Below are 9,872 nucleotides of genomic sequence, written 5' to 3' on the forward strand. Positions count from 1 at the left end.
TCTATTCTATTCTATTCTATTCTACAGTCATTTAGCAGATGCTTTTATCTATATATACATATATATATATGTATGGTGGTTCTGATTGAATTTTTTATTCTTCACTGTCTCCTAATGCGGCTCATGATGACTGATTGTGTCAAACAGATTTTGATACAATCTGTTGGTTTTTGTTTTCTTATTTTCAGATGATTTTTGATTTGTTTTTGTATATATATGTATTTTAGAGAAATTTTTTATATAAAAATTTAAATCAATATGAGATTTTTCCCATTTTATGCTTCTACAAATACAAGTAGAAAATCTTTTATTTGTAAATTTTTGCCTCAAGAATATTTTCAATCAAAAATTATTCATTTTTTTTTTTTTTTTTTTTTTTTTTTTTAGAGTAGCATGAAAAATATTGAACTGAATTATATGAATGATGGGTGAAAATATTGTTGTATTTCTAGGAAAGGACTTTTTGTAATGATGTTTGCAGTAATTCTGTATAAGCACGAACAGTTTCTTGTTCCAGAGATAGTAAATGAAATTCCACATCAGCATTAGGAAATGATAATCCGGTTGTGGAGCAGTAACCTGGGTGTAAGTGAGTGTTTTGCAGAGGAGGTGGGGGTAACGGGTCAAACAGCAGCAGTTTGGCAGAAACAGGCTGCAGGATGAGACAGAGTGTTAAATCCATCCCCAGCCGGCTGTGTTAAGCTCTCCTTCTCCATCTTGTGTTGGATTTAATGAACTGCATGTTTGTGTTTTTATCATCACCACTCCACACTGTCAAGACAAAGTGTCCAAATTCTCGCCCTAGGAACCAGAACCAGGACGGGTTATTGATCTGATATATAACTATTTTATACATGAATGTAAATGTATGCGTAAATCAACTCAAATGCACTTAATCAGCAGTTTTTACATGATTGTAGGAATAGTTGACTCTTCAGAGTGCTTTGTTATTGTTGTTGTATATCCTCTTTATATCTTTTAAAAGATTAGCTTTTTTTTTTTTTTAAAATAAAACACAGATTTTGAAGGATTTTTTTCAACACTTTCTTCCATCGTGTTTCCTCTTATTATTTGCTGTGATGAGCATTTGCTGGGGAGAATTGTTTACATGAGTGAGGAGCAGATAAAATGATTGAAAGTCGAGCCGAAAGCAACATAGAAATCCTTTCTGATTTTCCTCCCACAGAGACAAGCTCCTCCACACCTCCTCAGCTTCAGCCTGATCAGTTTTCACAGTGAAAGATCTGCAGCTGAGGTCAGGCACTGAGGCCATGTCTTCATCATGAGGATGTGGCAGACACATTGTATAACCTAACAGCACATCTCAATAAAGCAATTAAGTTACCTTTACTAAATTCTTGAAAAAAATTACTCTAAATTAATTTAAATACATTAAAACTAACCCAGCGTTATAATAACGCAATCATTTTTAGTGCACTTAAAGTTGCAAAGCATTTTAAGCAGAGACTATATAAATCCATTTAGTTAAACTAACTTATTTACTGTAATTTGACTTTGCCATACTGAACAGAATCAAACTGAACGTGTTGGAACCTGCTGGAACTGGTCTGCACCTGCTCGGTATACACCCTCACGCAGCCTCAGCAGCACTATTTCAGGCACTATTTCAATATTTTATCAACATAAAATGGAATGGAATAGCCAAACTTAACTGCCCTCAACGTTTTGGACTGAATATTTTCTTCAATGTTGTGGAAACCAGCTCCCACCAGGCCTACTCTTCAATAAGGAAAAAAGTCTCTTTTTTTTTTTTTCAATGGCTGCCTTTTCACTAAATTTAGGTTAGACCATAAAACTAATTGCCATAATTTAGCATATATTCCATTTAGCGTGCAATTGAATCAAAACCTTGTTTCATTGCAAAAAAAAAAAAGAGAAATGTTGTTTTAAAGCCAGTAAATTGATTAGCGTGCTAACGCTAATTAGCACGTGCCTTGGCTAATTTAACCATGGCTTCTAAATATTACTAAACAATCCATTAAATGACTTTTGTAGATTGTTTAACCTGTGTAGCAAATTTAGTCACTATCAATGTGTTTTTTATTTGCCAAACTTTAAAAGTGAATGAGGAAATATTTAGTCTGACACAAATGTTCTATTCTCAGGGTAGTAAGGCAACCACAGCAGCCTCAACTTTGAGGGAGTTTGTTGGGCTTGGAGAAAAATCATGTGGAAATGTAAGTTGTGTGATTTTTATAGCTCTATGAAAGTGTGGTTATTGAGACATTATAGACTGTTTCATGGCCAAGATTCCACGGTTTCAACCTTACCATGCCTATACAGCAAATGCATGTGTACATTTAGTACTTTTAATTCCTTGAAGGTATATTTGTCAATAGTACACAGTGAAAATAGTGTCAAGGGGAAACAACAGAAATGTAATGGTTAACTGGACATTTAATTGAATAATAAATTGATTTTCATTACTTGAATTTTTTTTTTTTTATTTGTCTTCCATGCAGCTTTATTGTGAATTCCACAGGATCACCAATCAGAATCTTCCATTCTCCTTCTTTGCTGCACTGGACAAGTATACACCTCGGCTTCTACAAAACAAAGATGGCTGAAAGTTGTGGTGAGAAGATGCAAAAACGTCTGATGGCATATGGCAAGCAGGTACGGATGTAACTGATATACAGTAATTTAATAATCAACTGAACACTACTTTACACGACTTAATAGCCTTATATGCACATCTTGTGTTTTATGTGTAATACAGGACCGGAACAATATTGTTGCAACGAGGGCTGCAGCCTGGCTGGTCTTCCACTCCACCTAAAGGAGGATTCTTCAGGGGTCTTTAAAACTTGCCAGGTATTATACAGCATCTTTCATAAATACATTGAGCTTTTTTATTTTTCCAAGTTAATCACTACTCATTGGTAATCACCAACAGAAACCAAATGATACAATTTGGTTTGTTAAGAAATACAAAGAATGGTTAAGTTACACAACAAAAGTCTTCCCTTTAAGTAGATTTAATATTTTCTCTGTGAACAGCCTAAGATGTTTTATTTTTGCTAATTAGTTAATTTGATATTTCAAATTTACAGTCTGAAAGCACAAGCCCTTGAATTAGCTTGTTTTATTATTATGTTTATGTTTTGAAAATGTCTTATAGATGCTGAAACATAATTGAACTAAATTGCTATACTAAAAACTTTTTGCTTTACAGGATGAGTTGGAGGCAACGCAAGGCGAAGCATTGGCTCTGGTGGCTCTGGTTAAGGAGGACATACAAGCTGGAATTCCTCTGGAAGCTCAGCACGTGTCAGTCATTCTCGAGGGTCAGGTTGTAATGTCTCACAGATCTTGGCCTGATGCACTTGTGATTTTATTCGGCCTGATTTCTGCACTTCATTTGGACTACCCACAAAAACTGGTTGGGTTTTCTTGAGTTTATACAAATTGTCCTCCTAAAGCTTGATGATGGTAGAAAGCAGCTGAAACCCAAGTTGCAGGCCTTGAAAAATGAGCTTGAATAAAATGGTGTAGATTTTGGCTTTTAAGGATGCATCAAAAATTGTTTTTTACTTTGAAAACACATCCAATCTCCATGCATCATTCTAAATAGCTTATTGTGAATGCATGTTGGATAAAACACTGCAGAACTCATTTAAGGAAATGCTTTCAGTTCAAGTTTTAGGTTTGCACCATTCAGCTTTTTCAGAATGTTTAATTTCTATTTCCAATACTACATGAAAAGATTTTCCATTTTGTATTCTGTTTTTTCCAGTTGATTTATCATTCTCAGCATCGGTAAACCTCATTTCACTTTACTTTGACACAACTGTAACGGACAATTAACAAGTTTTTATTTTTATTTTTTTTAACTCAAATCTTTTTAAGACCAATGCAAGATCACCATGAAAAATGTTGAAAATGTGTTTTAGAGTCTTTGCCATTTATTAAAACTATTTTTTGTTGAGTAAAAGGCGTGTTGATTAGCTTACTTGGACATCTATGATCATTACAGTTAATATGTTGTTTTACAATTTAAAGTTGGCACTGCCAAACAAACTGGTGGATTTAAATCTAACATTTATTTTTGTGCTCTCGTGCACTCAAATCTTTCCACATGCTATTTCCAAAAATATTCAGAAGGACATGTGATTTATGTTTGTCAAAAGTAGCTTGAATATGGACTTTTGCTAAATACATCTGGGTTCCTCCTCCTTTCATTTACTTTATATAGGTATTGTTAATGAATACATAAAAACTAAATGCAAAAAGTTAATTTTGTCTTGGGGACTTTGACTTCATAAAGTCATCCAGGAGTTTTGTACAGGAAAAATGGAATGTTCTGTAATGAATGCTTGCAGTTTTACTAAATAAATAGTCAAACTTGGTCAAAGTATTGGTTTTTTTTTTTTGTGTTCATACAACTTAAATTGTTTAAGGCAATCAGTTTCCTTAAATCAACTGAGTAGCCACAGCACAACAGTAAGTTGTCACAACTGGAATGTAGTGATTGAACTTGGAAAAACAAAGTCAGATTTAACTTAATTGTATAATTTTGGTAAAGGAGACACATTTAAGTTTATGGAACTAATTGTTTAAGAGATAAAATATGTTAGGTATTCTTAACTTTATTTGTTAAAGTATTTAGAACTTAAATGGTTGAAGTCAATTTAAATCTAGTAAAAAAGTGTTTTTAACTGAAAATGTTTGAGTTAATGAACTTAAATCATTTAAGGCAATCGGTTTCCTCAAACCATTTGAGTTCAAAGAACTCATCAGGTTTTACAGTGCAGGTCAGTGCTCTCCTGCTTTAGTTTTGCCCTTCATCTGAACCAGAACCAGGAAGGAAAACCTCCATCAGAACCAGAACCAGGAGGAAAAACCTCCATCGGGACCAGAACCAGGAAGGAAAACCTCCATCAGAACCAGAACCAGGAGGAAAAACCTCCATCGGGACCAGAACCAGGAAGGAAAACCTCCATCGGGACCAGAACCTGGAAGGAAAACCTCCATCTGAACCAGAACCAGGAAGGAAAACCTCCATCGGGACCAGAACCTGGAAGGAAAACCTCCATCAGGACCAGAACCAGGAAGGAAAACCTCCATCAGGACCAGAACCAGGAAAGAAAACCTCCATCTGGACCAGAACCAGGAAAGAAAACCTCCATCTGGACCAGAACCAGGAAGGAAAACCTCCATCAGGACCAGAACCAGGAAGGAAAACCTCCATCAGGACCAGAACCAGGAAGGAAAACCTCCATCAGGACCAGAACCAGGAAGGAAAACCTCCATCTGGACCAGAACCAGGAAAGAAAACCTCCATCTGGACCAGAACCAGGAAGGAAAACCTCCATCAGGACCAGAACCAGGAAGGAAAACCTCCATCTGGACCAGAACCAGGAAGGAAAACCTCCATCTGGACCAGAACCAGGAAGCCATGGATATCTGCTGATAAACAAAAAAGAAACACAAAAGAATGACAACAACAATTTTAAAGATAAATAGTAAAGGGAGCAGTGTGGAGCCCAGTGCATCATGGGACGTCTCCCAGTGCATCATGGGACGTCTCCCAGTGCATCATGGGACGTCTCCCAGTGCATCATGGGACGTGTCCCAGTGCTTCATGGGACGTCTCCCAGTGCATCATGGGACGTCTCCCAGTGCATCATGGGACGTCTCCCAGTGCATCATGGGACGTCTCCCAGTGCATCATGGGACGTCTCCCAGCCACCTCGACCCACAGCAGCAGAACTAAAAGGATGAAAGGTCTCCAGACCTAACCATGAGATTTATCTGAGGGTGTCTGCTCCCTGAAACCAGACTGGGAAGTGGTTCTTCCTGAAACCAGACTGGGAGCGGGTTCTTCCTGAAACCAGACTGGGAAGTGGTTCTTCCTGAAACCAGACTGGGAGCGGGTTCTTCCTGAAACCAGACTGGGAGCGGGTTCTTCCTGAAACCAGACTGGGAACTGGTTCTTCCCGAAACAGACTGGGAACTGGTTCTTTTTTAAACCAGACTGGGAACTGGTTCTTCTTGAAACCAGACTGGGAACTGGTTCTTCCTGAAAAAGTTCCCAGTCTGGTTCTTCCTGAAACTAGACTGGGAGCGGGTTCTTCCTGAAACCAGACTGGGAACTGGTTCTTCCTGAAAAAGTTCCCAGTCTGGTTCTTCCTGAAACCAGACTGGGAGCGGGTTCTTCCTGAAACCAGACTGGGAAGTGGTTCTTCCTGAAACCAGACTGGGAGCGGGTTCTTCCTGAAACCAGACTGGGAGCGGATTCTTCCTGAAACCAGACTGGGAACTGGTTCTTCCCGAAACCAGACTGGGAACTGGTTCTTCCCGAAACCAGACTGGGAACTGGTTCTTCCCGAAACCAGACTGGGAACTGGTTCTTCTTGAAACCAGACTGGGAACTGGTTCTTCCCGAAACAGACTGGGAACTGGTTCTTTTTTAAACCAGACTGGGAACTGGTTCTTCTTGAAACCAGACTGGGAACTGGTTCTTCCTGGAAAAGTTCCCAGTCTGGTTCTTCCTGAAACTAGACTAGGAACAGGTTCTTCTTGAAACTAGACTGGGAACAGGTTCTTCTTGAAACCAGACTGGGAACTGGTTCTTCCTGAAACCAGACTGGGAACAGGTTCTTCTTGAAACCACACTGGGAACTGGTTCTTCCTGAAACCAGACTAGGAGCTGGTTCTTCTTGAAACCAGACTGGGAACAGGTTCTTCTTGAAACCAGACTGGGAACTGGTTCTTCCTGAAACCAGACTGGGAACCGGTTCTTCTTGAAACCAGACTGGGAACTGGTTTTTCTTGAAACCAGCCTGGGAACTGGTTCTTCCTGAAACCAGACTGGGAACTGGACCAGACAGGGAACTGGTTCTTCCTGAAACCAGACTGGGAACTGGTTCTTTCTAAAACCAGACTGGGAACTGGTTCTTCCTGAAACCAGACTGGGAACTGGTTCTTTCTGAAACCAGACTGGGAACTGGTTCTTCCTGAAACCAGACTGAGAACTGGACCAGACTGGGAACTGGTTCTTTTTTAAACCAGACTGGGAACTGGGTCTTCCTGAAAAAATTCCCAGTCTGGTTCTTCCTGAAACTAGACTAGGAACAGGTTCTTCTTGAAACTAGACTGGGAACAGGTTCTTCTTGAAACCAGACTGGGAACTGGTTCTTCCTGAAACCAGACTGGGAACAGGTTCTTCTTGAAACCACACTGGGAACTGGTTCTTCCTGAAACCAGACTGGGAACTGGTTCTTTCTGAAACCAGACTGGGAACTGGTTCTTCCTGAAACCAGACTGGGAGCGGGTTCTTCCTGAAACCAGACTGGGAACTGGTTCTTCCCGAAACCAGATTGGGAACTGGTTCTTCCCGAAACCAGACTGGGAACTGGTTCTTCCCGAAACCAGACTGGGAACTGGTTCTTTTTTAAACCAGACTGGGAACTGGTTCTTCTTGAAACCAGACTGGGAACTGGTTCTTCCTGAAAAAGTTCTCAGTCTGGTTCTTCCTGAAACTAGACTAGGAACAGGTTCTTCTTGAAACTAGACTGGGAACAGGTTCTTCTTGAAACCAGACTGGGAACTGGTTCTTCTTGAAACCAGACTGGGAACTGGTTCTTCCTGAAACCAGACTGGGAACAGGTTCTTTCTGAAACCAGACTGGGAACTGGTTCTTCCTGAAACCAGACTGGGAACAGGTTCTTCTTGAAACCAGACTGGGAACTGGTTCTTCCTGAAACCAGACTGGGAACAGGTTCTTTCTGAAACCAGACTGGGAACTGGTTCTTTCTGAAACCAGACTGGGAACTGGTTCTTCCTTAAACCAGACTGGGAACTGGTTCTTCCTGAACCAGACTGGGAACTGGACCAGACTGGGAACTGGTTCTTCCTGAAACTAGACTGGGAACTGGTTGTACAGACTGGTTGTACGCTCAGACCTTTGGACAGTTTCTCTAAACTTCAATTGGTAATACCTTGTTCATTGTTATTCTTTGTTCAATAACTTTGTAATCTTCCAACAACAATTTGTAATCAGCAACAACAAGGATTTGGGCCTACAGAGAGGAGGTTCAGCACCTGGCTACATGGTGCACAGACAACAACCTGCTCCTTAACGCTAACAAGACCAAGGAGCTCATTGTAGATTTCAGGAGGGAAAGAGGACGTGCACATCCCCCCATCCACATCAACCAAGCCAAGCCAAGCTTCAAGTTCCTGGGGAACCACATCTCGGAAGACCTGACTTGGGCCACCAACATCTCCAGCCTTGTGAAGAAGGCTCACCAGCACCTCTTCCTCCTGAGGACGCTGAAGAAACACCATCTGTCTTCAGCCATCCCTGTGAACTTTTATCACTGTCGTCCGGAGGAAACCGCTGTCTGCATCGAGCTTGCAGCATCCTCAAAGACTCCTCCCACCCTGCACATGGACTGTTTGCACTCCTGCTGTCTGGCAGGCGCTTCAGGAGCCTCAGGACCAAGAGAAGCAGGCTGAGGAACCGCTTCTTCCCCAGGGCCGTCTCCCTGCTGAACTCTGCCCCTCATACCACCCTACATCCCATTACACCCCAACCTGACTGGATACTATGTACTGAATATTTTACCTGCACCTCCACTTCACTGTTTACTTACTTAGCCTGCTGCTCATAATTGTTTGCACGACTCGATGTCCATTCCTCTAGTGATTAAGTTAATATAAGACTTGGAAATATCATCTGTAAATTATGTTAATAGATTCTGCCAACACTGGATGTACTTCTAATGCACATATCCATCTGTACTGTATGCTCATAGTACCTAAATCTGTACACTGTGACAATCACTTTCATGCTATATCTGTAGAATAGACACTTGTACACACTGTAGATAATATATATCTTACACTTGTTGCTTATTGCACTCTGAGCAACTGTGTTTCGTTGCATTGTACTTGTACATGTGTAATGACAATATAGTTTAATCTAATCTAATCTGATTCAATCCAATCCAATCTAATCTACTCTACTCTACTCTACTCTACTCTACTCTACTCTACTGTACTCTACTCTAATCTAATCTAATTTTGGGAATAGGTAGGAGGAAGAAGGTGTGTCTAGAGTCCTGTTTCATATGTGAGTCAAAGGACAGATCCAGGTCCAGAATGACTTCAGAGTTCCCCATTGGTAGTACTGGAAGCCAAGATGATACCATCCAGAGTAACTCCATAAACAGACGCAGTCTTCCTTAAATTCTACATCCAAAGCCAACAACTTTGGTTTGTCCGAGTTTAGAAGGAGAAAACTCAGTCATCTAGGTCTTTACGTCCTTAAGACGTGACTGACTGGTTTAATCAGTCTTCTTGGGGAAGTATATCTGAATATCTTACCATTACTAATTCCACTAGTGGGTATATTTCCACACTGGTGGGTCTATTTCCACACTGGTGGGTATATATCCACACTGGTGGGTCTATTTCCACATTGGTGGGTATATTTCCACACTGGTGGGTCTATTTCCACACTGGTGGGTATATTTCCACATTGGTGGGTCTATTTCCACATTGGTGGGTATATTTCCACACTGGTGGGTCTATTTCCACACTGGTGGGTATATTTCCACACTGGTGGGTCTATTTCCACACTGGTGGGTATATTTCCACATTGGTGGGTATATTTCCACACTGGTGGGTCTATTTCCACATTGGTGGGTATATTTCCACACTGGTGGGTCTATTTCCACATTGGTGGGTCTATTTCCACATTGGTGGGTATATTTCCACACTGGTGGGTCTATTTCCACATTGGTGGGTATATTTCCACACTGGTGGGTCTATTTCCACACTGGTGGGTCTATTTCCACACTGGTGGGTCTATTTCCACATTGGTGGGTATATTTCCACACTGG

The sequence above is a fragment of the Telmatherina bonti genome (genome assembly GCF_933228915.1).
Source record: "Telmatherina bonti genome assembly, chromosome: 14".
NCBI lineage: Eukaryota > Metazoa > Chordata > Actinopteri > Atheriniformes > Telmatherinidae > Telmatherina > Telmatherina bonti.